The 27,099-nt window shown below is 45.5% G+C and overlaps 9 pseudogenes; all 9 read right to left on the bottom strand.

Annotated features, from left to right (window-relative positions):
• Window positions 1–8,834: 8,834 nt before the first annotated feature.
• Window positions 8,835–8,954, bottom strand: LOC143937008 (5S ribosomal RNA; annotated as a pseudogene).
• Window positions 8,955–9,052: 98 nt separating this feature from the next.
• Window positions 9,053–9,171, bottom strand: LOC143936543 (5S ribosomal RNA; annotated as a pseudogene).
• Window positions 9,172–9,269: 98 nt separating this feature from the next.
• On the bottom strand, window positions 9,270–9,388 carry LOC143936544 (5S ribosomal RNA; annotated as a pseudogene).
• Window positions 9,389–9,924: 536 nt separating this feature from the next.
• Window positions 9,925–10,043, bottom strand: LOC143937166 (5S ribosomal RNA; annotated as a pseudogene).
• A 6,209-nt stretch (window positions 10,044–16,252) lies between these two features.
• Window positions 16,253–16,371, bottom strand: LOC143936912 (5S ribosomal RNA; annotated as a pseudogene).
• Window positions 16,372–16,470: 99 nt separating this feature from the next.
• Window positions 16,471–16,589, bottom strand: LOC143936290 (5S ribosomal RNA; annotated as a pseudogene).
• Window positions 16,590–16,692: 103 nt separating this feature from the next.
• On the bottom strand, window positions 16,693–16,811 carry LOC143937122 (5S ribosomal RNA; annotated as a pseudogene).
• Window positions 16,812–17,339: 528 nt separating this feature from the next.
• Window positions 17,340–17,458, bottom strand: LOC143936292 (5S ribosomal RNA; annotated as a pseudogene).
• Window positions 17,459–17,561: 103 nt separating this feature from the next.
• LOC143937123 (5S ribosomal RNA) lies at window positions 17,562–17,680 on the bottom strand (annotated as a pseudogene).
• Between the last annotated feature and the right edge of the window lie 9,419 nt (window positions 17,681–27,099).

A 27,099-nucleotide genomic window follows, 5' to 3' on the forward strand; every position in this document is an offset into this window, starting at 1 on the left:
AGGCAGACAAGGCACCGGGGCCGGATGGTTTCACAGCCCAGTATTATAAGGCCCTTTTTCCAACACTGGGCCCACGATTGGTGACCCTTTTCAATGCAAACACCTCCTTCCAGAGGGACACTCTGAGAGCACATATTTCCCTGATCCCTAAGGAAGGAAAAGACCCTGGCCAATGTGGTAGTTATAGGCCGATATCCCTTTTAAACCTCGATCTGAAACTATTCTCCAAAATTTTAGCCACCAGATTAGCACAGCATATCCAGTCCCTTGTCCACTTAGATCAGGTGGGGTTTATACCCTCTAGAGAAGCGAGAGACAACACCATTAAGGTGTTGAACCTACTTCACATTGCAGAAACCCAAAAAATTCCCTGTGTGTTGGTTAGTACGGATGCCGAAAAAGCCTTCGACAGGGTTAACTGGCCTTATATGTTCTCTGTCCTCCGCCACATAGGTTGGGGGACAAAATGTTGCGGTGGATCGCCAATATCTACTCTATTCCTTCTGCGCAAGTCAAGGCGAATGGGGTCCTCTCGAGTCCCTTTCCCATCGGGAACGGGACGAGACAGGGCTGCCCCCTGTCGCCTTTGCTCTTTGCCCTCTCCCTGGAACCGTTTCTTTGTACTATTCGGCGTAACCCTGATATCTCGGGAATCCGTTCTGGTGTCGGTCATTATAAAATATCAGCTTATGCGGATGATCTTTTATTCTCGCTGACTAACCCCAGAATCTCCCTACCGAACCTCCTCAGAGAGTTTCAGCTCTATGGTGCGATCTCCCACCTGAAAATAAACTTTACGAAGTCCGAAGCTATGGGCATAGCAGTACCGCCCCGGACCCTCTCTGACTTGCAGGCCAATTTTAGTTTTAAATGGACCGATAAGGCTTTGACGTATCTGGGCACGAAAATCCCGGCTTCTCTTGCACGGACTTTTGACCTTAACTTTCCACCTTTACTGACTAAATCTCGATTGCTTCTAGAACAATGGCAGGGAGGACTTCACTCGTGGTTCGGGAGAAGTAACCTCCTGAAAATGTCTATCCTCCCCAAATTTATCTACCTCATTCAGGCCCTACCCATTCATGTACCCCCTCTTTTCTTTCGGCAAGTGCAATCCCTCTTCACCAAATTTGTCTGGGCGCGTTTCCTACGCCTAGGCTGCGCCACTCACAGCTAACCCTCCCCAAAAATTGTGGGGGCATAGCACTTCCCGACATACGTAATTACTATGTGGCGTCTCATTTAGGTAGGATTATTGATTGGAGGCGTAATACGGCATCTAAACTCTGGGTGCAGATCGAACAGGCACAAACTCATATACCCTTGAAAGGGACACTGTGGTGTTATAAAGAGCTCCCATCGCCTTTGAAACTGCACCCCCATATTGGTACAACACTGAAGCAGAGCTATGGTGCAGCCTCCAGGACCTCTCTCATCTCCAAAATCTCTCCCCTACTCCCCATCTTGGGTCACCCAAGTTTTGAGCCGGGTCTACACCATACTACATATGCATCTCTACTCAACTCTGGCCTTGACCACACCGCCAAGTTTCTGGTGGAGGGGAGATGGCCCTCTTTACCGGAACTCACTGTGTCCTCGGGACCCTACCGTCTTCCATTCTGGACAGCCTTAAAATTGCACCATTTTCTACACTCCCTACCACACCCCCGGGACTTCGCACCTTGCCTGACACCATTTGAGAACCTATGCTCCACGACTGACCCGTTGGCTCACGTACTTTCCCAGACTTATGCCTTGTTATCCTCACCTGTAGACCGGCCTAACCTACCCTGTGTAACGAAGTGGGAGCGGGACCTCGACCGTACATTCTCACCGCTACAAACGAAACGCATTGTCACTTTAGCCCTCAAATCCTCTCTTTGTACTAAAATTCAGGAAACCAATTTTAAGATCTTTACTCGTTGGTACCTGACACCGTCCAGATTAAGCAAATGCTACCCCTTGTCCTCGGATCGGTGCTGGCGCTGTGGGGAAGAAAGAGGCACACTCCTCCATGTGTTCTGGTCCTGCTCCAGGTTGCGGCCGTTTTGGGAGGAGGTCCGTCGCATCTCTCAGAAGTTTGCGGCCTACCCCATCCCGGATGATGGCGCTTTCTTTTTACTTCATCTCTCAGAGGCTTCCTTTAAAACGTATAGGAAATCACTCATATGTCACCTCCTCAATGCCGCTAAGGCGTGCATCCCCCTTCACTGGAAACGAAGCTCCCCCCCGACTGTGGCTCAATGGCTGCAGAAAATAGAGGATATACGGAAAATGGAGGACCTAATTCTTACTGCACAACACAAACAAGAAATATATAAAAAAAAATGGGACATCTGGTGTTTGTTCATATTCTCCACTGAAGGCCAATCGTTGCTGAAGCCCTGACTCTCCCCTGGCTCCCCTACTATGTAACTGTCGACCTGCACCACCGCCATGTCTGCCTCTCTGTCTATTGACTGTCCCTTCCCTTCTCTGTTTATCCCTGCCCTCTTTCCCCCTCCTTTCCCCCTTTCCTTTTCCCCCCTTTTTGTTTTCCTTTTTTTCTTTCTCTCTCTATCTCTACCCCCGTTCTTCCTTGATGCTTCCCCTTATACACCTCCGGCGACTCTGGGCTTCCTCCCCTCGCTTAGGAGGAGGAGGCACAGAAACTGTACTCTGCTTCTGTACCCTTTCAATGAGCTCTCATCCCCACGGTTTTTCTTCCTGCTTACTACACGTGGAAGCAAGGACCCCTTATCTACCCATTTGTTTTACCATGCACTACTCGGGTTGTTACTCTCTCTTATACCGGAATGCTTTCTGTATTTATGGCTCTAATTGTTCTTTCTGTTTGTATTGTGGGGTATGCCCCTAACCGGAGATAAATACAATAAATTTTATATTTGAAAAAAAACTAGCCGGTCCTCTGTATACACTAGCAAGTCTGTGTAACCAAGCCTCTCTCTCTGTATACCCTAGCCACCATCTCTGCATAAGCAGGACGTTCTTCTGTATAATCTAGCCTATCTGTATACACTAGTCTGTCTTTCGTACACATTAGCCTCTACGTATAAACTAGCCGGTCTACTGTATACACTAGACCATCTGTATACACTAGCAAGTCTGCATACTCCTGCCTCACTGTGTAACCCAGCCTCTCTCTCTGTATACCTTAGCCTCCATCTCTGCATACCCAGGACGTTCTTCTGTATAATCTAGCCTATCTGTATACACTAGCCTGTCTTTTGTACACATTAGCCTCTCTGTATAAACTAGCCGGTCCTCTATATACACTAGTCCATCTGTATACACTAGCAAGTCTGCATACACCTGCCTCTCTGTGTAACCCAGCCCCTCTCTCTGTATACCTTAGCCTCCATCTCTGCATACCCAGGACGTTCTTCTGTATAATATAGCCTAACTGTATACACTAGCCTGTCTTTTGTACAAATTAGCCTCTCTGTATAAACTAGTTGGTCTACTGTATACACTAGCAAGTATGTATACTCTAGCCTCTCTCTCTGTATACCCTAGCCTCCATCTCTGCATACCCAGGACGTTTTTCTGTATAATCTATCCTATCTGTATACACTAACCTGTCTTTTGTAAACATTAGCCTCTCTCTATAAACTAGCCGGCCTTCTGTATACACTAGTCCGTCTGTATTCACTAGCAAGTCTGTGTAACCCTAGCCTCCATCTCTGCATACCCAGGATGTTCTTCTGTATAATCTAGCCTATCTATATACACACTGTATATATACTGTGTTTTGTACACTTTAGCCTCTCTGTATAAACTAGCCGGTCTTCTGCATACACGAGCCTCTCTGTATATCCTTGGATGTCTTTTGTATACACTAGCTTCTCTTTATACATTAGCTCTCTGTATACCCAAGCCTCCCTGTATACACTAGTCCGTCTGTATACACTAGCAAGTCTGCATACACCAGCCTCTCTGTGTAACCCAGCCTCTCTCTCTGTATACCCTGGCCTCCATCTCTGCATACCCAAGATGTTCTTCTCTATAATCTAGCCTATTTGTATACACTAGCCTGTCTTTTGCACACATTAGCCTCTCTATATAAACTAGCCGGTCTTCTGTATACACTAGTCCGTCTGTATACACTAGCAAGTATGTATACTCTAGCCTCTTTCTCTGTATACCCTAGCCTCCATCTCTGCATACCCAGGACGTTCTTCTGTATAATCTAGCCTATCTGTATACACTAGTGTATACAGACTGACTAGTGTATACAGAGGACCGGCTAGTTTATACAGAGAGGCTAATGTGTACAAAAGACAGGCTAATGTATACAGATAGGCTAGATTATACGGAAGAACATCCTGGTATGCAGAGCGCTCAGCATCATGGGATGGCCAACAGGAGTAATATAAGGGACACCCCCCCCCCCCACCTACCAGATCTGACTTTCATCCCCTTGCCCTCTCTGCCCCGGTCATCTGGTGGCAGTTTTAGGCATTCCCGTGCCCCCACCCATTCATAATCGTTACCGACCTTTCCTTCCGCTGCTCACAGGAACACGCTGGATGACTTGTCTAATTAACCAACTTGTACAAGACACCGCTATCCTCCTGTCTGACACCGGTCCCCCTTGGAGGCTTTACCCCTCACTGTGTGGGTGGTCCCTGCCTCCCCCTGGATGCTCCACATATACCCCGACGACATTGTCGGAGGGGCACCACTTGACAGGACACAGGGCTGTCATGCCGGTGGCATCTCCCATTGGAGGAAGGGATGATGGCCCCAACCCCTTGGCAGCTCCACTGGGTTCTCCAGGATTCTCTGGTGGACCCTGGGGGCCGATATCTTTTTATTAGGGGCCACATTGGAGAGCTCCTTTTTACATTTGCCACTATGTACGCTCCCAATGATCACCAAGACACGTTCCTCAGAACTACCCTGCACAGATTATGTGACTTTCGGGAGGGCCAGATGATATTAGGTGGGGACTTTAATGTCCCCTTTCGCCATCGGTTGACACTTCTGCCTCTTGCTCCTCGCTCCTCATTTCCTCTAGAAAGCGGATTACTAAGTGTTTAGTGAATGACCAATTAGTTGATGTCTGGGTCTGCAACACTCCGGGGGAAGGGACTACTCTTTTTGCTCTTCTCCTCACAAATCATACTTGAGGATAGACTTCTTGATTCCACATGACCAACTGTACTTGGTGAGCTCTTCCTCCATCGGCCATATTACTTGGTCCGACCACTACTCCTGTAGCCCTTACCTACACCCTCTCTAGGAACCCCTCACCTAGGTCTCTATTCTGGCACCTTAATGAGAGCCTCCTCCAGATACCGGAAGTTTTAGCAGCTGTGACTAGGGAATAATTTTGGAGGCTCACAAGTCAGTACTCCGCAGGGTACTTATCAGGCACGGGGCGCGCATCAAACAAACACGGAAGGAACAGCTTGCTAATCTGTTTCGTGAACTTGCCTCTGTGGAAGCGAAACATAACCATGCCCCCTCACGGACCTTAGAGATTGAATTGGGGACACTCCGTACCCAGATTACTGACCTACTCCATTATAAAGCGAAAGCGGCACTCCAGTTTTGTCATAAACTGACGTAGGAGTCAGGGGACAAATGCAGAAAAATCTTAGCCAGGTCGGTAAAGGGGTTGAAAACTGCCTCTTACATAACACAGTTGATAGATGAGAATGGCCAGAGGGCCTCTACCCCAACCCAAATAGCCAAAGTCTTTGAAAAATTTTACTCTGATCTCTACAACCTGCCCGATTCAGGGTCCAGACAGGACAATATAGACAGATATGTAACCGGCTCTGGTCTACCAACCCTCTCATCGGAATCACAGGAGTACTTGGAGGACCCAATCACACTGGAAGAAGTCCAGACGGCCCTGGGACCTCCGAAGGTGGGTAAGGCTCTGGGCCCTGACGGATATACCGCACAATACTATAAGACCTTCCTCCCTATTCTCGCCCGCGCTTGGTGAATTTATTTAATACTTTGAGCTTGAATGGGGATTTTCCTGAGGATACCCTTAGAGCCCACATCTCGTTGATACCTAAGGAGGGCAAAGACCCGGGCCTATGTGGGAGCTACAGACCCATTTCCCTCCTAAATTCGGTCCTAAAACTATTCTCTAAAATCCTCGCCATGCGATTGGCACAGCACTTGCAGTCCCTTATACACATTGACCAGTTAGGTTTTATTCCCACCAGGGAAGATAGGGACAACACCATTAAGGTGCTTACCCTGGTCCATAAAGCAAAGTCATCTGGGACCCCTTGTCTTTTCGTGAGTACTGATGCCGAGAAGGCTTTTGATCGGGTCAAATGGACATTCATGTTCTCTGTCCTTCGCCATATAGGTCTGAGTGAATGGATGCTGGCATGGATAAGTAAGATATACTCATGCTCCCTTCAGCTCAAGTCAAAGCGAATGGGGTGCTCTCATCTCCCCTTGACATCGGGAATGGGACCAGACAGGGTTGCCCCCTGTCGCCCCTATTATTCGCACTGTCATTGGAACCCTTTTTCTCCACAATTCGACAAAACTTAGACATAACGGGACCCTAAATGGGTACTATTGAGTGCAAGATATCTGCCTACGCGGGTGACATGCTGTTCTCGCTGACGAATCCCAGAGTTTCCTTGCCAAATCTCCTTTCGGGAATTCCAGATATACGGGATACTTCTTGAAATCAGAGGCCATGGGGGTTGCAGTCCCCCCGCAAACGTTACTAGACTTGCAGTCCAATTTTCGATTTAAATGGACCCATACAGCCCTTAAGAACTTAGGTACTTACATTCCACCGGACATCACGCGTACGTTTATATTGAACTTCCCCCCACCCCTTGTCACAAAGATCCGCAGTTTGCTTCACGGGTGGCTTTCTGGCCTCCATTCCTGGTTCAGGAGATGCAATCTCATTAAAATGAACATACTCCCTAAATTTACCTATCTTTTCCAAGCTCTCCTGATCCAGATTCCAGTCCCGTTTTTTAAGCAAGCTCAATCCCTGCTCACTCAATTTAACTGGGCCCACAAAAATCCCAGACTTAAGCGGTCAAAGCTGACATTGTCTAAACAACAGGGAGGGTTGGTTCTCCCTGACTTGCGACACTACTACCTGGCCTCCCATCTGGGGCGTGTATTGGACTGGAATCAAAACAAACTTTCTAAGCTCTGGGTGCAACTAGAACAATCTGACTCCCGAATTCCGCTAAGAAGCGCCATGTGGTGCTATAAGGATTTACCCACAGAATTGACGTCACATCCCACTATAGGGGCTTCGTTGAAAGTCAGTCACCTGATCGCTACCCAAAACACCCTCACGTCTTTGACTTCCTCCCTATTCCCTATACGTGGCCATCCAAACTTTGAACCGGGGACCCACTTAGAAATTCCAACCTAGAAGATGCATCTAAATTCGTCATTGACGGAAAATGGCCTTCTTTCTCAACCCTAACAGATCTGACAGGGCTTTTCCAACTGCCTTTTTGGAGAGCGGCGCAATGACATAATTTTCTCCATTCCATTCCCAATACTCAAACTTTCACCCGACCTCAGACGGAGTTTGAGACTCTATGCAGGAGCGAAGGCCCTTTGGCCCACATTCTCTCTCAAGCAGATCACCTACACTTAACCTGTCTGTCCAACTGGGAAAAAGACCTTATTTGCTCGTTTTCCCCAGCACAGAGACAACGCATTATCACTTTGGCTCTCAAAACCTCACTGTGCACGAAGATACAGGAGACAAATTTTAAACTTCTCACCAGGTGGTAATTTGACACCATCAAAGCTGCATAAATGTTTCCCCTCTTCCTCGAACATATGCTGGAGGTGTGGAGAAGAAGAGGGCACGTTGCTCCACATTTTTTGGTCCTGCCCCAGCTTGGTGGACTTCTGGACAGAGATCCGATGCATAACACAAAAATTCACAGACTTCTCCATCCCGGAAAAGGCTGCATTCTTTCTCTTGCACCATTCACAGATTCCCATTAAGAAGTACAAAATATCAATTTTACGGCATGTGATAAATGCGGCGAAATCCTGCATCCCTCTCTATTGGAAAAAATGTTTCCCCCCTTTCATTACTCACTGGACATTAAAAAAATGGAGGACTTGATCCTCACATCACAAGGTAAACAATAATATTTTAAACAAACCTGGGACATCTGGAATACCTTTATATTCTCACTGGAAGGATGTCGCCTGCTATCGCCTTAGTGCTCTGAGCTTTCCTTGACTGGCCCCTTGGGCAGTGGCTGCCCTCGTGTCTCATCCTCTCTTCTCCTTTCCTGATCTTTCACACCTTCTCTTTTCTGACTTCTTCCCCTATCTCTCACCCCCTTCACCCCCTCTCTCTTTTGAAAAAAGTGGAAAATTGGGAATGACGGCCCCACATCCCCCTCTGGATGGATTATGCCGGAGGGACCTGGGATTTGTGTGACCCTGGATCTTGGTACAGTACTTTATCCGTGCCTCGAATCATTATGATTGATGGAATGCAGATTCACAGTTGTGAATATACCTGTATCAAGTATTGTTCAGCTGCTTTTTGCTCTGTATTTCTCTGTTGCATTATGTACTCGGGGGACCGCCTTCCCCTGTTTGGAGAAAAAATTATATTTGAAAAAAAAAAAGAAGCCTATGACACCTGGTATTCCCAGGCGGTCTCCCATCCAGGCATTTACCAGGCCCGACCCTGCTTAGCCTCCAAGATCAGACGAGATGGAACAGATTCAGGGTGATGTGGCCGTAGCCAATATCTTCAGGCACTCTCAACTCTCTTGACAAACGCCAAGATGGTCACCTTGGGAACAAGCGGAAAAAAATAGGTCAAAGCCAACAACATAAAAAGAAGCCTACGGCACCTGGAAATCCCAGGCGGTCTCCCATCCAGGTACTAAACTTGTCCCAAACCTGCTTAGCTTCTGAGATCAGATGAGATTGGGCTCTTTCAGGGTGATGTGGCCGTAGGAGATTTCTTCAGGCACTCTCAACCCTCTTGACTAACGCCAAGATGGTCACCTTGGGAAACAAACAAAAAAAACAAGTCAACGCCAACAACATAACAAGAAGTCTACAGCACCTAGTATTCCTAGGTGGTCTCCCATCCAGGTATTAACAAGGCCCGACCCTATTTAGTCTCTGAGATCAGACGAGATCTGGTGCTTTCAGGGTGATGTGGCCGTAGTAGATTTCTGCAGGCACTCTCAACCCTCTTGACTAACGCCAAGATGGTCACCTTGGGAAACAAACAAAAAAAACAAGTCAACGCCAACAACATAACAAGAAGTCTACAGCACCTAGTATTCCTAGGTGGTCTCCCATCCAGGTATTAACAAGGCCCGACCCTATTTAGTCTCTGAGATCAGACGAGATCTGGTGCTTTCAGGGTGATGTGGCCGTAGTAGATTTCTGCAGGCACTCTCAACCCTCTTGACTAATGCCAAGATGGTCACCTTGGGAAACAAACAAAAAAAACATGTCAACGCCAACAACATAAAAAGAAGCCTACAGCACCTAGTATTCCCAGGTGGTCTCCAGTCCAGGTACTAGCAAGGCCGACCCTGTTTAGCATCTGAGATCAGAGGAGATTGGGCGCTTTCAGGGTTATGTGCCCATAGGCAATCTCTTTGGGCACTCTCAACCCTCTTGACAAGTGCCAAGATAGTCACCTTGAGATACAAGCGAAAAAAAACAGGTCAATGTCAACAACATAAAAAGAAGAATACGGCACCTGGTATTTCAACGCCATCTCCCATCCAGGTACTAACTAGGCCCAACCCTTCTTAGCCTCTGAGATGAGAAGAGATAGGGCTCTTTCAGGGTGAAGCTGCTGTAAGCGATCTCTTTGGGCACTCTAAACCCTCTTGACAAATGCCAAGATGGTCACCTTGGGAAACAAGCGAAGAAAAAAAACGAATCAACGCCAACAACATAAAAAGAAGCCTACAATAACTGGTATTCCCAGGTGGTCTCCCATCCAGGTACTAACCAGGCCTGACTCTTCTTAGCCTTTAAGATAAGACGAGATTGGGTGCTTTCAGAGTGATATGGCCATAGGCAATCTCTTCAGGCACTCTCAACCCTCTTGACAAACACCAAGATGGTCACCTTGGGAAACAAGCGAAAAAAAAACAGGTCAATGCCAAAAGCATAAAAAGAAGCCTACGACAGCTGGTATTCCCAGGGGGTCTCCCATCCAGGCACTAACATGGCCCGACTCTTCTTAGCCTCCAACATCAAACGAGATCGGGTGCTTTCGGGGTGATGTGCCCATAGGCAATCTCTTCAGGCACTTTCAACCCTCTTAACAAATGCAAAGATGGTCCCCTTGGGAAACAAGGAAAAAAAAAAGTCAATGCCAACAAACTAGCCGGTCTTCTGCATACACGAGCCTCTCTGTATACCCTTGGTTGTCTTTTGTATACACTAGCTTCTCTTTATACATTAGCTCTCTGTATACCCAAGCCTCTCTTTATACACTAGTCCGTCTGTATACACTAGCAAGTCTGCATACACTAGCCTCTCTGTGTAACCCAGCCTCTCTCTCTGTATACCCTAGCCTCCATCTCTGCATACCCAGGACGTTCTTCTGTATAATCTAGCCTATTTGTATACACTAGCGTGTCCTTTGTAAACATTAGCCTCTCTGTATAAACTAGCCAGTCCTCTGTATACACTAGTCCATCTGTATACACTAGCAAGTATGCATACTCTAGCCTCTCTCTCTGTATACTCTAGCCTCCATCTCTGCATACCCAGGACGTTCTTCTGTATAATCTAGCCTATCTGTATACAATAGCCTGTCTTTTTTACATGTTAGCCTCTCTGTATAATCTAGCGGGTCTTCTGTATACACTAGTCCTTCTGTATACATTAGCAAGTCTGTGTAACCCAGTCTCTCTCTCTGTATACCCTAGCCTCCATCTCTGCATACCCAGGACGTTTTTCTGTATAATCTAGCCTATCTGTATACACTAGCCTGTCTTTTGTACACATTAACCTCTCTGTATAAACTAGCCGGTCTTCTGTATACAAGAGCCTCTCTGTATACCCTTGGTTGCCTTTTGTATACACTAGCTTCTCTTTATACATTAGCTCTCCGTATACCAAGCCTCTCTGTATACACTAGTCCGTCTGTATACACTAGCAAGTCTGCATACACTAGCCTCTCTGTGTATCCCAGCCTCTCTCTTTGTATACTCTAGCCTCCATCTCTGCATACCCAGGATGTTCTTCTGTATAATCTAGCATATCTGTATACACTAGCCTGTCTTTTGTACACATTAGCCTCTCTGTATAAACTAGCCGGTCCTCTGTATACACAAGTCCATCTGTATACACTAGCAAGTCTGTGTAACCAAGCCTCTCTCTCTGTATACCCTAGCCTCCATCTCTGCATAACCCGGACGTTCTTCTGTATAATCTAGCCTATCTGTATACACTAGACTGTCTTTTGTACACATTAGCCTCTCTGTATAAACTAGCCAGTCTTCTGTATACACTAGTCCATCTGTATACACTAGCAAGTCTGTGTAACCCAGCCTCTCTCTCTGTATACCTTCACCTCCATCTCTGCATACCCAGGACGTTCTTCTGTATAATCTTGCCTATCTATATACACTAGCCTCTGTTTTGTACACATTAGCCTCTCTATATAAACTAGCCGGTCTTCTGCATACACGAGCATCTCTGTATAAACTATCCGGTCTACTGTATACACTAGTCCATCTGTATACACTAGCAAGTTTGCATACTCCTGCCTCTCTGTGTAACCCAGCCTCTCTCTCTGTATACCCTAGCCTCCATCTTTGCCTACCCAGGACGTTCTTCTGCATAATCTAGCCTATGTGTATACACTAGCCTGTCTTTTGTACACATTAGCCTCTCTGTATAAACTAGCCGGTCTTCTGTATACACTAGTCCGTCTGTATACACTAGCAAGTCTGCAAACTCTAGCCTCTCTGTGTAACACAGTCTCTCTCTCTGTATACCCTAGCCTCAATCTCTGCATACCCAGGACTTTCCTCTGTACAATCTAGCCTATCTGTATACACTAGCCTGTCTTTTGTACACATTAGCCTCTCTGTATAAACTAGCCGGTCTTCTGTATACACTAGTTCGTCTGTATACACTAGCAAGTATGCATACTCTAGCCTCTCTCTCTGTATACCCTTGCCTCCATCTCTGCATACCCAGGACGTTCTTCTGTATAATCTAGCCTATCTGTATACACTAGCCTGTCTATTGTACACATTAGCCTCTCTGTATAAACTAGCCGGTCCTCTGTATACACTAGTCCGACTGTATACACTAGCAAGTCTGTGTAACCAAGCCTCTTTCTCTGTATACCTTATCCTCCATCTCTGCATTCCCAGGACATTCTTCTGTATAATCTAGTCATCTGCATACACTAGCCTGTCTTTTGTACACATTAGACTCTCTGTATAAACTAGCCGGTCTTCTGTATACACGAGCCTCTCTGTATTTCCTTGGTTGTCTTTTGTATACACTAACTTCTCTTTATACATTTGCTCTCTGTATACCCAAGCCTCTCTGTATACACTAATCTGTCTGTATACACTAGCAAGTCTGCATACACTAGCCTCTCTGTGTAACCCAGTCTCTCTCTCTTTATACCCTAGCCTCCATCTCTGCATACCCAGGACGTTCTTCTGTATAATCTAGCCTATCTGTATAAACTAGCTTGTCTTTTGTACACAACCTCTCTGTATAAACTAGCCGGTCTTCTGTATACACGAGCCTCTCTGTATACCCTTCGTTGTCTTTTGTATACACTAGCTTCTCTTTATACATTAGCTCTCTGTATACCCAAGCCTCTCTGTATACACTAGTCTGTCTGTATACACTAGCAAGTCTGCATACACTATCCTGTCTGTGTAACCCAGCCTCTCTCTCTGTATACCCTAGCCTCCATCTCTGCATACCCAGGACGTCCTGCTCTATAATCTAGCCTATTTGTATACACTAGCCTGTCTTTTGTACACATTAGACTCTCTGTATAAACTAGCCAGTCTTCTGTATACACTACTCCGTCTGTATACACTAGCAAGTATGCATACTCTAGCCTCTCTGTCTGTATACCCTTGCCTCCATCTCTGCATACCCAGGACGTTCTTCTGTATAATCTAGCCTATCTGTATACACTAGCCTGTCTTTTGTACACATTAGACTCTCTGTATAAACTAGCCGGTCTTCTGTATACACTAGTCCGTCTGTATACTCTAACAAGTCTGTGTAACCCAGCCTCTCTCTCTGTATAACCTAGCCTCCATCTCTGCATACCCAGGACGTTCTTCTGTATAATCTAGCCTATCTATATACACTAGCCTGTGTTTTGTACACATTAGCATCTCTGTATAAACTAGCCGGTCTTCTGCATACACAAGCCTCTCTGTATACCCTTAGATGTCTTTTGTATACACTAGCTTCTCTTTATAGATTAGCTATCTGTATACCCAATCCTCTTTGTAAACACTAGTCCATCTGTATACACTAGCAAGTCTGCATACACCGACCTCTCTGTGTAACCCAGCCTCTCTCTCTGTATACCCTAGCCTCCATCTCTGCATACCCAAGATGTTCTTCTCTATAATCTAGCCTATTTGTATACACTAGCCTGTCTTTTGCACACATTAGCCTCTCTATATAAACTAGCCGGTCTTCTGTATACACTAGTCCGTCTGTATACACTAGCAAGTATGCATATTCTAGCCTCTCTCTCTGTATACCCTAGCCTCCATCTCTGCATACCCAGGACGTTCTTCTGTATAATCTAGTTTATCTGTATACACTAGTGTATACAGATGGACTAGTGTGTACAGAGGACCGGCTAGTTTATACAGAGAGGCAAATGTGTACAAAAGACAGGCTAATGTATAAAGATAGGCTAAATTATACAGAAGAAAGTCCTGGGGATGCCTTTTCTGTTGTGACGGGCTCCCTCGTGCATGCCTAGGTTTAGGGCGAGCCGAGGAGACCCCTCAGTGCTGTCTTTTATTTGCATACCGGTATCAGACGTGACATTTACCACTGCCGGGACTGGGGGGACTAGGATCCGGGGGCTCCCTCTCCGACCTGTCTACCCACCAACCCAAGTAGGGCGGCGCTTTGAACACAGTGTACATCTGGTAAGCGCTATAGCATAATTGTGCTGTTTTAGTATACCCTTCCTGTACTGTTGAGTGCGGACAACCCTTAATTTCCCTCTCCCCCTGGGGTTCAGGTGCCCGGCCTCTTTTTCCCCTTACCTTTCCTTCCATTTGCCCTTCCTTTCTCCCCCTTAGTTCCCGCCATCCATTACCTACCCAATACCTACCTTGGTTCAACTTTCTTTGCTTTTCTCTGACATCCCCCTCCCCCTCCCTGAGTAGCAATGGCAGACTCAGTCAAGGTCACCTCTCTAAACGTTAAGGAACTGAACTCCCCTGAAAAACGGTGGATCCTCCTGTGAGAACTGAAGACTTCATGTACTGATGTGGCCTTTATACAAGAAACACATTTTAAAAATACTAGCCTCCCCTTTCTACGGTTGAGATCCTTCCCTAAGGCCTACCACTCTACTAACCCCTCCTCTAAGACCAAGGGAGTCTCCATTCTGATCTCTAGCAGGCTCCCCTGGGATCTCCAGGATTCTCTGGTGGACCCTGGGGGCTGATATCTTTTTCTTAGGGGCCACATTGGAGAGCTCCTTTTTACATTTGCCACTGCGTACGCTCCCAATGATCACCAAGACACGTTCCTCAGAACTACCCTGCACAGATTATGTGACTTTCGAGAGGGCCAGTTGATATTAGGTGGGGACTTTAATGTCCCCTTTCACCATCGGTTGACACTTCTGCCTCTTGTTCCTTGCTCCTCATTTCCTCTAGAAAGCGGATTGCTAAATGTTTACTGAATGACCAATTAGTTGATGTCTGGCGTCTGCAACACTCCGGGGAAAGGGACTACTTTTTTTGCTCTTCCCCTCACAAATCATACTTGAGGATAGACTTCTTCTTGATTCCACATGACCAACTGCACTTGGTGAGCTCTTCCTCCATCGGCCATATTACTTGGTCTGACCACGCTCCTGTAGCCCTTACCTACACCCTCTCTAGGAACCCCTCACCTAGGTCTCTATTCTGGCACCTTAATGAGAGCCTCCTCCAGATACCGGAAGTTTTAGCAGATGTGACCAGGGAATTGGACCTTTATTTCCAAGAAAACTAAACGCAGGACTGCGACCCAGGGATAATTTGGGAGGCTCACAAGTCAGTACTCCGCAGGGTACTTATCAGGCACGGGGCGCATCAAACGAACACGGAAGGAACAGCTTGCTAATCTGTTTCGTGAACTTTCCTCTATGGAAGCGAAGCATAAACATGCCCCCTCACGGATTTTAGAGATTGAATTTGGGACACTCCGTACCCAGGTTACTGACCTACTCCATTATAAAGCGAAAGCGGCACTCCAGTTTTGTCATAAACTGAAGTAGGAGTCAGGGGACAAATGCGGAAAAATCTTAGCCAGGTCGGTAAAGGAGTTTAAATCTGCCTCTTACATACCACAGTTGATAGATGAGAATGGCTATAGGGCCTCTACCCCAACCCAAATCGCCAAAGTCTTTGAAAAATTTTACTCAACAACATAAAAAGAAGCCTACGGCATCTGGCAATCCCAGGCGGTCTCCCATCCAGGTACTAAACTGGTCCCAACCCTGCTTAGCCTCTGAGATCAGATGACATTGGGCTCTTTCAGGGTGATGTGGCCGTAGGAGATTTCTTCAGGCACTCTCAACCCTCTTGACTAACGCCAAGATGGTCACCTTAGGAAACAATTAAAAAGTAATCAGATCTTGCAGATCCCAGGCCGCGCTACAGAGGCTAAAGTGAGACTAGACGTAAATGGGAGGGCACACAGACAGCGTCGCCAGCCCTATAAATCGCAGCCCCAAAGGGGATGCAACCAGTAACAGAATTATTTATATGCAAGGTCCGGCGCCACTGTTACTTGGCTACAATGGAGTGTGTACACAAAATGTGGGTACATCCACACAAATGGCCTCCAAAGAAGTGCAATAGTTACCAAAATAGGTGTCAAGCCGGTCCCAACCCTGCTTAGCCTCTGAGATCAAATGAGATTGGGCTCTTTCAGGGTGATGCGACCATAGTAGATTTTTTCAGGCACTCTCAAACCTCTTGACAAATGCCAAGATGGTCACCTTGGGAAACAAACAATAAAACAAGTCAACGCCAACAACATAAGAAGAAGTCTACAGCACCTAGTATTCCCAGGTGGTCTCCCATCCAGGTATAAACAAGGCCCAACCCTATTTAGTCTCTGAGATCAGACGAGATCTGGTGCTTTCAGGGTTATGTGGCCATAGGCGAGCTCTTCAGGCACTCTCAACCCTCTTGACAAACACGAAGATGGTCACCTTAGGAAACAAACAAAAAAAAACAAGTCAACGCCAACAACATAAGAAGAAGTCTACAGCACCTAGTATTCCCAGGTGGTCTCCCATCCAGGTATTTACAAGGCCCGACCCTGTTTAGTCTCTGAGATCAGACGAGATCTGGTGCTTTCAGGGTCATATGGCCATAGGCGAGCTCTTCAGGCACTCTCAACCCTCTTGACAAACACCAAGATGGTCACCTTGGTAAACAAACAAAAAAAAACAAACAAGTCAACGCCAACAACATAAAAAGAAGCCTACAGCACCTATTATTCCCAGGTGGTCTCCAATCCAGGTACTAGCAAGGCCCAACCCTGTTTAGCCTCTGAGATCAGAGGAGATCGGGCGCTTTCAGGGTTATGTGCCCATAGGCAATCTCTTTGGGCACTTTCAACCCTCTTGACAAATGCCAAGATAGTCACCTTGAGATACAAGCAAAAAAAACAGGTCAATGTCAACAACATAAAAAGAAGCCTATGACACCTGGTATTCCCAGGCGGTCTCCCATCCAGGTATTAACAAGGCCCGACTCTTCTTAGCCTCCAACATCAAACGAGATAGGGTGTTTTCAGGGTGATGTGCCCTGAGGCATTCTCTTCAGGCACTTTCAACCCTCTTGACAAACTCCAAGATGGTCACCTTGGGATACAAGCAAAAAAGCCAATGCCAACAACTTAAAAAAAAAAACTATGGCATCGTGAAATCCCAGGTGGTCTCCCATCCAGGTACTAACCAGGTCCCAGCCCTGCTTAGCCTCTGAGTTTAAATGCTATTGGGCTCTTTCAGGGTGATGCGGCCATAGTAGATTTTTTCAGGCACTCTCAAACCTCTTGACAAACGCCAAGATGGTCACCTTGGGAAACAAACAATAAAACAAGTCAACGCCAACAACATAAGAAGAAGTCTACAGCACCTAGTATTCCCAGGTGGTCTCCCATCCAGGTATTTACAAGGCCCGACCCTGTTTAGTCTCTGAGATCAGACGAGATCTGGTGCTTTCAGGGTCATATGGCCATAGGCGAGCTCTTCAGGCACTCTCAACCCTCTTGACAAACACCAAGATGGTCACCTTGGTAAACAAACAAAAAAAAAAAAACAAGTCAACGCCAACAACATAAAAGGAAGCCTACAGCACCTATTATTCCCAGGTGGTCTCCAATCCAGGTACTAGCAAGGCCCAACCCTGTTTAGCCTCTGAGATCAGAGGAGATCGGGCGCTTTCAGGGTTATGTGCCCATAGGCAATCTCTTTGGGCACTTTCTTTTTTTAAATCAAATAAGTTTTTATTGCAAAACACATATGGTACAAACCAAACATAGGAGTAAAGTACAGTCGTACAGCAGCATTGGTTTTTACATCAAAAGGTATACAGGAAACACAAAGTACAAATAGGCTCGGTTTGTAGACCGCTGAGACATGGAAAATGTCAATGAAACAAAAAAAAAAAGTAAGAAAAAGGAACCAAGAGTAAAAACAAAAGTAACATTCTCTCAGAGACCACACCGCACCAGGAGACAACCACATAAGTACCATGATTATGCACTGCGGCCCGCATCCCTCCACCCTGTCCTACTGGTGTCTCCCTACACCCCCTACAAATACCGGGTGAGGGAGAGACATAGAATTAGCCCCTTACCGGGATCACGAGTATTTATGTACCTCCATGCACAGGTCCTTGGACCTTCAGTCAACCCTGTAAAAGTCTGTCCTGTATAAGTTGGTGGGGGGCTAGTCCCGGAACCTCGAGCCATCCCCCCCACATGGCATTAAATTTGTGCGGTGCCTTTCTGTGTTGGTATGTTATCTTTTCCCTGATCAGCATCTGGTTCACCTGTTCCGTCCATTGCTGCCTGGTGGGAACCCTGTGTGTTATCCACAATCGCGCTATTAATTTCCTGGCTACGTATAGCAACCTAATAATGGCCGTATGAACCGAGGGCGTCAACGATTCTTCATCCAGGGCTCCCAACAGGCAGACCAACGGACACCGCGGAATATCAACAGAGAACACAGAAGATATAGTGTCAAGGATTCCATCCCAATACCGTTTGAGTTTCGGGCACCTCCAGAACATATGCATGAGATCCCCATGGTCCCGCATACATTTAGGGCAAAGGGGAGACCCCCTAACACCCCAACTGTGCAGTTTAACTGGTGTCCTATAAGTCCTATGTAGTAAGTATAGATGGGAGAGCCTATGGGAGGCCGATACCAACACCAACGGAGCGGAGGACAAACAAAGGTTCCAGGTCTCCGCGTCCAAGGGCCCCAGGTCCGCCTCCCACTTCTGCCGACATTGAAGACGTGCCGGGTCCTGCACTGCGTCAAGAAGCATAGCATACCCCCTAGAAATCATACCTTTACGTTCAGTCTGCATGAATATCCCTTGTACCACAGGATGGTCCGTTAGGGAAAGCTGCACACTTCATGCCTGTGTCTGTAGCGCGTGAGGTAACTGTAAGTATTTAAAAAAATCCCTACGTGGGATGTCAAACTCAGCCTGTATTTCCATGAAGGACTTCAGTACCCGTCCACTATACAGCTGCGAGAGGTACCGGAGGCCGCTCCTACTCCAGTTACCAAATCCCTTGAGCTTAAAAAGCTCACCATAATTAGCATTCCGCCAAATAGGGTTGAGGGCAAGGAAGCCACGTATTCGTAATAGTTGTTTAACCGGGGACCATAGGGTATTCAGCAGTATAATAGTCGGGGAACTCCTGTCCATATGAGGGAAGCCTGCTTCCAACCTGGACAATGCTATGTCCGGGGCGACAGTGTCATCCAGTATCCTACGTATCGGGTCCAGGGGATCATCTGACCCCCACCCACCCAGGTGCTGGAGCTGCGAAGCCAAAAAATACAGCCTAGCATGTGGTAGTGCCAACCCCCCTTCGTCCTTATTATATTGCAGGGTAAGTAAACTAAGCCTGGCCATCTTTCTACACCATATTAATTCCCTAAACTGAGAGTCAATTTTATCGAACCAACGTTTCGGGATCCAGGTCGGGGAGATATGACAAACGTAGAGCAACTGCGGAGCCCATACCATTTTAATGAGGTTCACCCTTCCCACTACCGATAGCGGCAGTTTGCACCAGATCTTACACTTATCCCTGAACTTAAGTAACAATGGCAGAAGATTCAGATTGGCATAGTCCGTCCCCTCGGGGGATATCTGTACCCCCAGGTATTTAAAGGACGCAACCGTCTGGATCATGTTTGCACAAGGGGGTAGAGGTGCCGTTAGAGGGGACAAGGGCAGTATTACAGACTTGTCCCAGTTAATCTTAAAACCGGATAATGTACCAAATAGGGTAATCAAGTTCATAGTGGCTGTGAGGGAACCCTGTGTGTCCCCCAGGTATATAAGCGTGTCATCCGTGTATAGTGATACCACATCCGTTCCAGTGGGCCTGCAGAATCCAACAATGTCCGGAGCCGATCTCATTCTGGCTGCTAGTGGTTCAAGCGCCATGGCAAAGAACAGGGGCGACAAAGGGCACCCCTGTCTCGTGCCTCTATACAGCACGAATGGGTCGGAAAGCTCCGCATTAGCTCTAATCCTAGCCGTCGGCTTGGCATATAATAGTTGGACCCAGCTAATAAATGTACTGCCCAGCCCCATCCGCTCCATCACTTTCCACAGATAAGGCCACTCAACACTATCGAAGGCCTTAGCCGCGTCCAGCGAGAGGACGGCCTGATTACCAGGGTTATCCACAGGGACCTGTAGGTTTAGGAATAAACAGCGAATATTTAGGGCAGTTGAACGCGAGGGAATAAATCCTGATTGATCCCTATGGATCAGTTTGTGTATTACCAGGGACAATCTCGTCGCCAAGACCCGAGCCAATAGTTTAACGTCTGTCGTGAGCAAGGAGATGGGCCTATATGCGTCCGGTGATGTCGCTACCTTACCCGGTTTTAGAAGTACAATTATGATTGCTTCGTTCATAGAAGCGGGCAGGACCCCTGTCTCTAGGGCGTTGTTGAACACTTTCAAAAGGGTGGGCAAAAGAACACCGGCATAACGCTTGTATACCTCGGATAGGAGGCCATCTGCCCCCGGAGCTTTGTTATTATGGGAGTGTTCCAGTGCAGAAGCCAATTCATCCTCCGTTATGGGGGCGTTCAACAGCCCCCCATCCGACGCAGACAGGCATGGAATATCACAACCATTCAAAAAGTCCACAATCTCCCCGTCACCGGGCTGCACCTTGGAGGAGTACAAGTCTGCATAAAAGGACCGAAATATCTGTAAGATCCCAGGGGTGTCCGAGTGGGTCACCCCCTGTGAATCGCACAGTGAGTGAACCATAGGAGCGGAACCCTGAGCCCTCGCCAGCAGAGCCAGCATATGGCCTGTCGATTCCCCCTCCTCAAAGTGCGTTTGTTGTAGGAAAAATCGTTTATTTTCTGCCAGTTGTAAAGTCACCTGTCTAGACATAGATTGCGCCCCCAACCAAGACCTCTGTGTCCTCCGAAGGGTTGTCAACATAGGCCTGCTCTGACTCTCTAAGTGCTCTACCGACCTCCATTTCCCAAGCTTTAGTATTCCGTTTTATACTATTTATAGCAGTGATAAATTGCCCCCTAAGGAAGGCCTTAGCTGCATCCCAGACTACGTCTATAGAGGCCGAGCCTAAATTGTCCTGCAGGAAAAGTTTAAGGGCACTTGCTATGGGGTCAGGCTGCGGGAAAAGTGCAAGCCAAAAGGGGTTAAGCTTCCAACTCCTAGGTGCGAGGTCAGTAGATAGGGACATCTCAATCCACAAAGAGGAGTGGTCGGATACATGTCTAACCCCATATCCAGAGTCACTAATTAGGGGAAGAAGGGCGGAGTTCCCCAGTCCCAAGTCTATTCTGGACAAGCTCCCAAACGCCGGAGAGCAACAGGAGTACAAACGGGTGTGGGGGTGGGCTCTCCGCCAGACATCTACCAGCCCAAGTTCAGCTAATAGAGCTGCAAATGGAGTATTGCAATTAGGGCGGGAGGGGACCACAGGAGGAGTTGGAATCTTATCCCACAGGCCGTTAACATAGTTATTAAAATCACCCATCACCAGCAGGGGTATGCCAGGGAACTGTGCCATGAACCCAGCTAGGCGCCTAAGAACCTCCGCCGAGTACGGCGGCGGGATATAAACGTTAGCGATAATGCAATGTACAGTAGCAATCTTACACAACAAGAAGATGTACCTCCCCCCGGGTCAATAACCTGTTGGGAGCAAGAGAAATTGGTATGTTGTCTAATTAGGATACTCACTCCCCTTGCATAAGCAGAGTATGTAGAATGGAATTGCTGGGTATACAGTCTAGACCCAAGGCTATGAGTACCAGCAGGAGCAAAATGTGTCTCCTGCAGACACACAATACCAGCCTTCATATCCTTAAGGTGCCGCAACACCGCCAGCCTCTTCACCGGACTGCCCAGCCCCCTGACATTCCAAGAAAGAAATCTAACCTTAGCCATCAGGAATACAAAATATGGTGGCATACTTGAGGACGACTTCCGTTTCAGGGGGGTGTGTGCTGAGCATGGAGGAGTGAGGAGGCTCGTGTGAGCGGTGACCGTGCTTACAGACAGCGTGTATTACACAGCAGCGGACCGGAGAGACTCTCTGTTCATGCCGGGCCGTGGGCGGAAGACAAAGCAGCTGAATGCTCCCGTCCGCTCGTATATCACGAGGTATCTGGTGAAGAGCGGAGGGGGTACAGCGGTGGAGGAGGAGGAAAAGCTAAAGGCTAGGACGGTGAAGAGCGGGGGAAGAGAGGAGAGTGGCGTGACAGCTGACACAGCTAAGATCATTAAATCCTCGCAAACCCCGGCATGTGATACTGCATTCCTCTCTTCAAAGACTGCTTTGTATACTGGCATTAACCCTATGCAGAGCTGGGACACAGAGGAGATAGCGAAGGCTAAAGATATCCCTGCACAGACGGAGAAGTGCATAAGAGGAGGACGGCTGGATCAAAACGAAAGTGAAAGGTCAGTCTTGTATCCACTTTCAGATAATATCCCTGCCTCAGTCCAGAAAATGTCAGAAACAGACCGGCAGATATATCAGGCACCAGTAACAGGCACAGATTTAAAAGAGATGGGAGGAGGAGAACAGGGGCTTAGACAGTTGATTCAAGCCCTACCCACAAAGGATGATATACAGGCATTAATGTGTAATCTGCTGGGTCCATTAAAGGAGGAAGTGGGTGAGGTACGGAAGAAAATAGAGGCAATAGACTATAAATTGCATAACTGTGAATTATCCCAAAATAAAGTAGAAATACGGATGGAAGAACTAGAGAAAAAATATATAGAGCAATCGCAGAGAATGACTACTATGCAGCTACATTTGGAGGAATTTGAGAATAAAAGCAGAAGGAACAATCTGCGGATAAAAGGTATTACAGAAACGGTGTCAGCTACAGAGCTAAGAGGAGTATTACTGAATATTTTTAATGAACTGTTGGGTAATCCTCCTGATACGCAGATTGAGCTTGATCGTGTGCATAGGATTCCGGTGTCTCAGAAAATAGCCATGAAAGCTCCCAGGGACGTTCTCTGCAGAGTACACTTTTATAAAACGAAAGAGGAGATAATAAGAGCGGCGTGGAGAAAGAGCCCAGTCGAGTTTGATAAACATGAGATACAAATCTATTCAGATCTTTGCCGACAGACGAGAGACAGACGCCGAGTGTTGAAGCCATTATTAGACCATGTGCTACTTAAGGGGGCAACATATCGATGGGGGTACCCAATTTCATTGATAATTAAAAAAGAAGGACTAATGTTTTCTCTATACGACCATAAGCAGTTACTTGATTTGTTTCAATTTCTGGGATCAGAGATGATTGAGATACCTAACTGGAAAGACCCCTTGATAATAGGAGAAGAGAAAGATTTCCCGAATAAAAGGAAGAACAGAATGGTAGAAAGGAGGGACCAATCAGAGGGACCAAGCTGTGGATCACCAAAGTGAAGCTGAAGTAGAAGAAGTAGAAGAAAAGATAGACCCTGTATTAAGAGGCAAAGGACCTCCTCCCCCAATTAATTTTTTGCTTTTGGGACTCCCCCTTTCTTTATTTTTCTATTTATTTATTTATTTATTTATTTATTTATTTATTTTTTTCTCCCCGAGAAATACTATCTCTGGGATTTGTGTGTTTATTTTTTGTATTTTTTATTTCTTTTTTTTTTTTTTTTTCTTCTCCTCCCTCCCTGCGTCTCAGAGGGGTAGATGGTGGCATGTATTGCTGTGTGGTGGAAAGAGGCAATGTGGATTAATTTCATTTATTTTTATTTTGTATTATTTTTATTAATTTTTTTTTTTTTAGATATATAGATGTGCATACACGCAAAAGCATGGATAAAGGGTAAAGGAAAGGGGAAAGAAAAAAAAAAAAGAAAAGGAAAAAGGGGTTGGAAAGTTCTTTTTTTTTTTTTTTTTTTTAGTGCACGAATAAGGAATATGAAACGTAGATGATGGGCGATAATAGAGTATATTATATAATTATTATTATTTTTTTTTTTTTTTTTTTATTTATTTATTTATTTTTTTTTTGTATGATACACATATAAAAAGTAGAGTGATTTAATAGGACTTTTTACAAATGGAGAAGTGGGTATGGTAGGTTAAAGGGACTGGGAGGAGGGTGGGATGGTAAAATGGAAGCGTGAGATAATGTGTGCACTCTGATATACACGGTTTTGGATTTATGTTAGGGGATGTGGTAGGGGGAGGGGATGGGAAAGGAAACTATAAGTATTTTTGTGGTTTATGTATGTATATATATGTGTATATATATATGTATATGTATGTATATATATATGTATATATATATATTTTTTATTTTTTTTTTATTTTTTTTGTGATTGCACGGATATGACACAAATGACACAAAATGTGGATTGATTTAATAGGACTCCCTTGGAGGGGAGAAGTAGGATGGGGAAGTAGAGTGAATAGAGAGGGGGGTGAAGGTTTACTCGGTTTTGGAGGGTGAAGGGGAGGGGATGGGGGAGGGGAGGGGGAGATTGTGTTTTTTTTTGTTTTTTTTTTTTGTTTTTTTTCCTGTTTTTTATTTTTTTAGTAGAGTGATCTAATAGGACTTCTTACAAATGGAGAAGTGGGTATGGTAGGTTAAAGGGATTGGGAGGAGGGTGGGATGGTAAAATGGTAGTGTGAGATAATGTGTGCACTCTGATATACACGGTTTTGGATTTATGATAGGGGATGTGGTAGGGGGAGGGGATGGGAAAGGAAATTATAAGTATCCTTATGGTTTATATATATATATATATATATATATATATATATATATATATTTTTTTTTTTTTTTTTTTTTTTTTGTTTTTTTTTTTGATTGCATGGATATGACACAAATGACACAAAATGTGGATTGATTTAATAGGACTCCCTTAGGGGGGAGAGGTGGGATGGGGAAGTAGAGTGAATAAAGAGGGGGGGTGAAGGTTTACTTGGTTTTGGAGGGGGAAGGGGAGGCGAGGGGGAGATCGTGTTTTGTTTTTTGTTTTTTTGTGTCCCCCGCACATCTTCCCCTCCTGCCCTCCCTTTCCTGTTGATAGCGGGGGGGGGGGGGGGGGTTGAGGGGAGAGTAATTTATTTAAGGAAAAGAAGAGAGGGGTAGCAGTAGAAATGATGAGGGGGAGGAGGGAGAGAAGGGAGAGAAGATGGGAAAGAGGAAGATGGGAAAGAGAAAGAGAAAGGGAAAAGAAATAAAGGTGAAGAATAGAGATAATATGTGAAAAGTAAAGGATTAAGTAAAGATAATGATAAACATCATGTCTATGTTAACAAGAAAAAGATGAATGTGGTAGAAAAATAATTATTGTTAGTGTGGAGAACGCTGGTTGTGGGCGCGGTTCACTTGCTCCTCTTTTGCTCACTAACACCCCCATATTAAACGCCTCTCCTCCAGGTGGAGGAAAAGTCGGAGGCGTTGGGTTTTTTTTTTTTTTTTTTTTTTTTTTTTCTTGGGGGACAGCTCCGGATATAGTATCTGTCTCTCATTTATCTGAAAGAAGGGGTTGTTTTGGGGCGTGGATTGGGTTTTATTTTTATATATTTATTTATTTTTCGTCTCCTCTCTTTTTCCCTCCCCCCCCCCCCCCCCCGAACTGACAATAAAAATGACTAAAATAAGTTTTACATCATACAATGTTAAGGGACTAAACACCCCAGGTGAAACGTACACGATTAATAATGGAGTTGAAAAGATTTAAATCTCAAGTAGTTTTCTTACAGGAAACTCATTTTAAAAAGGATAGGATCCCTTGGAGTAAAGGTCACTATTTCCCCTGGGGATATCATAGCACCTCACAGAACTCGAAATCCTGTGGGGTATCTATTTTAATAGCAAGACAGACACCATGGAAGGAACAAGGGGTATACATGGATGAGGAAGGTCGCCTCCTGATAGTAAAAGGTACATTGGGCTGCCAAAAAGTGACATTGGTAAATATATATCTGCCAAATGAAAACCAAGTAACCTCTCTAGAAATCTATTTACAGATTATTCAACAACATAAAGAGGGAATAATAGTGTTAGGAGGCGACCTAAATATGGCTTTGGATCCAATAAAAGACACATCAAAAGGCTCGTCTCATCTATCTTATGTCAAATTAAGGAAAGTAAAGAGAATGATGCAAGAATTGCAGCTGATCGACAGCTGGAGGGCTGTTCACACACAGAGCAGAGATTATACTTTCTTCTCGGCAAAATATAAATCTTACTCTAGAATTGACTATATTTTAATCTCCCAGAATGTGATTACATCCCTAGTGGAAGCCTCAATTGGCCTATTTACACTATCAGATCACGCCCCGACGAGTTGTGTGATTGAATTAGGGGAAGCTGAACCAAGGGAATGGCAATGGAAGTTAAATGAAACATTACTAAAGGATAATGAATATAAGGTAAAATTAGAACAAGAACTGGATGTTTTTTTTGCAACAAATAAAGTAGGAGAAACAACACCTTTTTGTATATGGGAAGCACATAAATGTGTCATGAGAGGAATATTTATATCCATGGGAGCACATAGAAAACGCAGAATGAATGAAACGATTGATAACTTGCTTAAAGAGATTAGGGAACTAGAAACAGTACATAAAAAATCACAAGCACAATCAGTAGAACAGAAATTAGATGGTCTGCGTGAAAAATTAAATCTCCAATTAATAGATAAAGCGAAAGCAAAGCTAACTCGAGGGAAACGGAGATTCTATGAATTTGGGAATAAACCAGGGAGACTGTTGGCAAACGCCCTCAGAGAAAGCACAACTAGGAATTCAATTACACAAATTAAGACACAGAGAGATGAAATGGTTAATACATCGGAGAAAATTGCTCAGGTATTCAAGGAATACTATGAGAAGCTATATCAGTTGGAAAAGAAGTCTACGTTGGTAGAGGAGTTAAAAAAAGGAGAGATCGCTAGAGAATATATTGAAAGGACAGAAATGCCAAAAATAACAGAGGAAATGGCCAGAGAAATAGATGTACCAATCACTCTAGAGGAAGTTGCAAAAGCATTAAAAATATTGAAATTAGGTAAATCACCAGGTCCAGATGGATTTACTTTGTCATATTATAGAATGTTCGCGGAGAAACTGGCTCCGAGATTCGTGGAAGCCTATAAT

Source organism: Lithobates pipiens, unplaced genomic scaffold (genome assembly GCF_037356315.1).
Source record: "Lithobates pipiens isolate NorthernLeopardFrog02 unplaced genomic scaffold, aLitPip1_a1.2 Scaffold_28, whole genome shotgun sequence".
Lineage (NCBI taxonomy): Eukaryota > Metazoa > Chordata > Amphibia > Anura > Ranidae > Lithobates > Lithobates pipiens.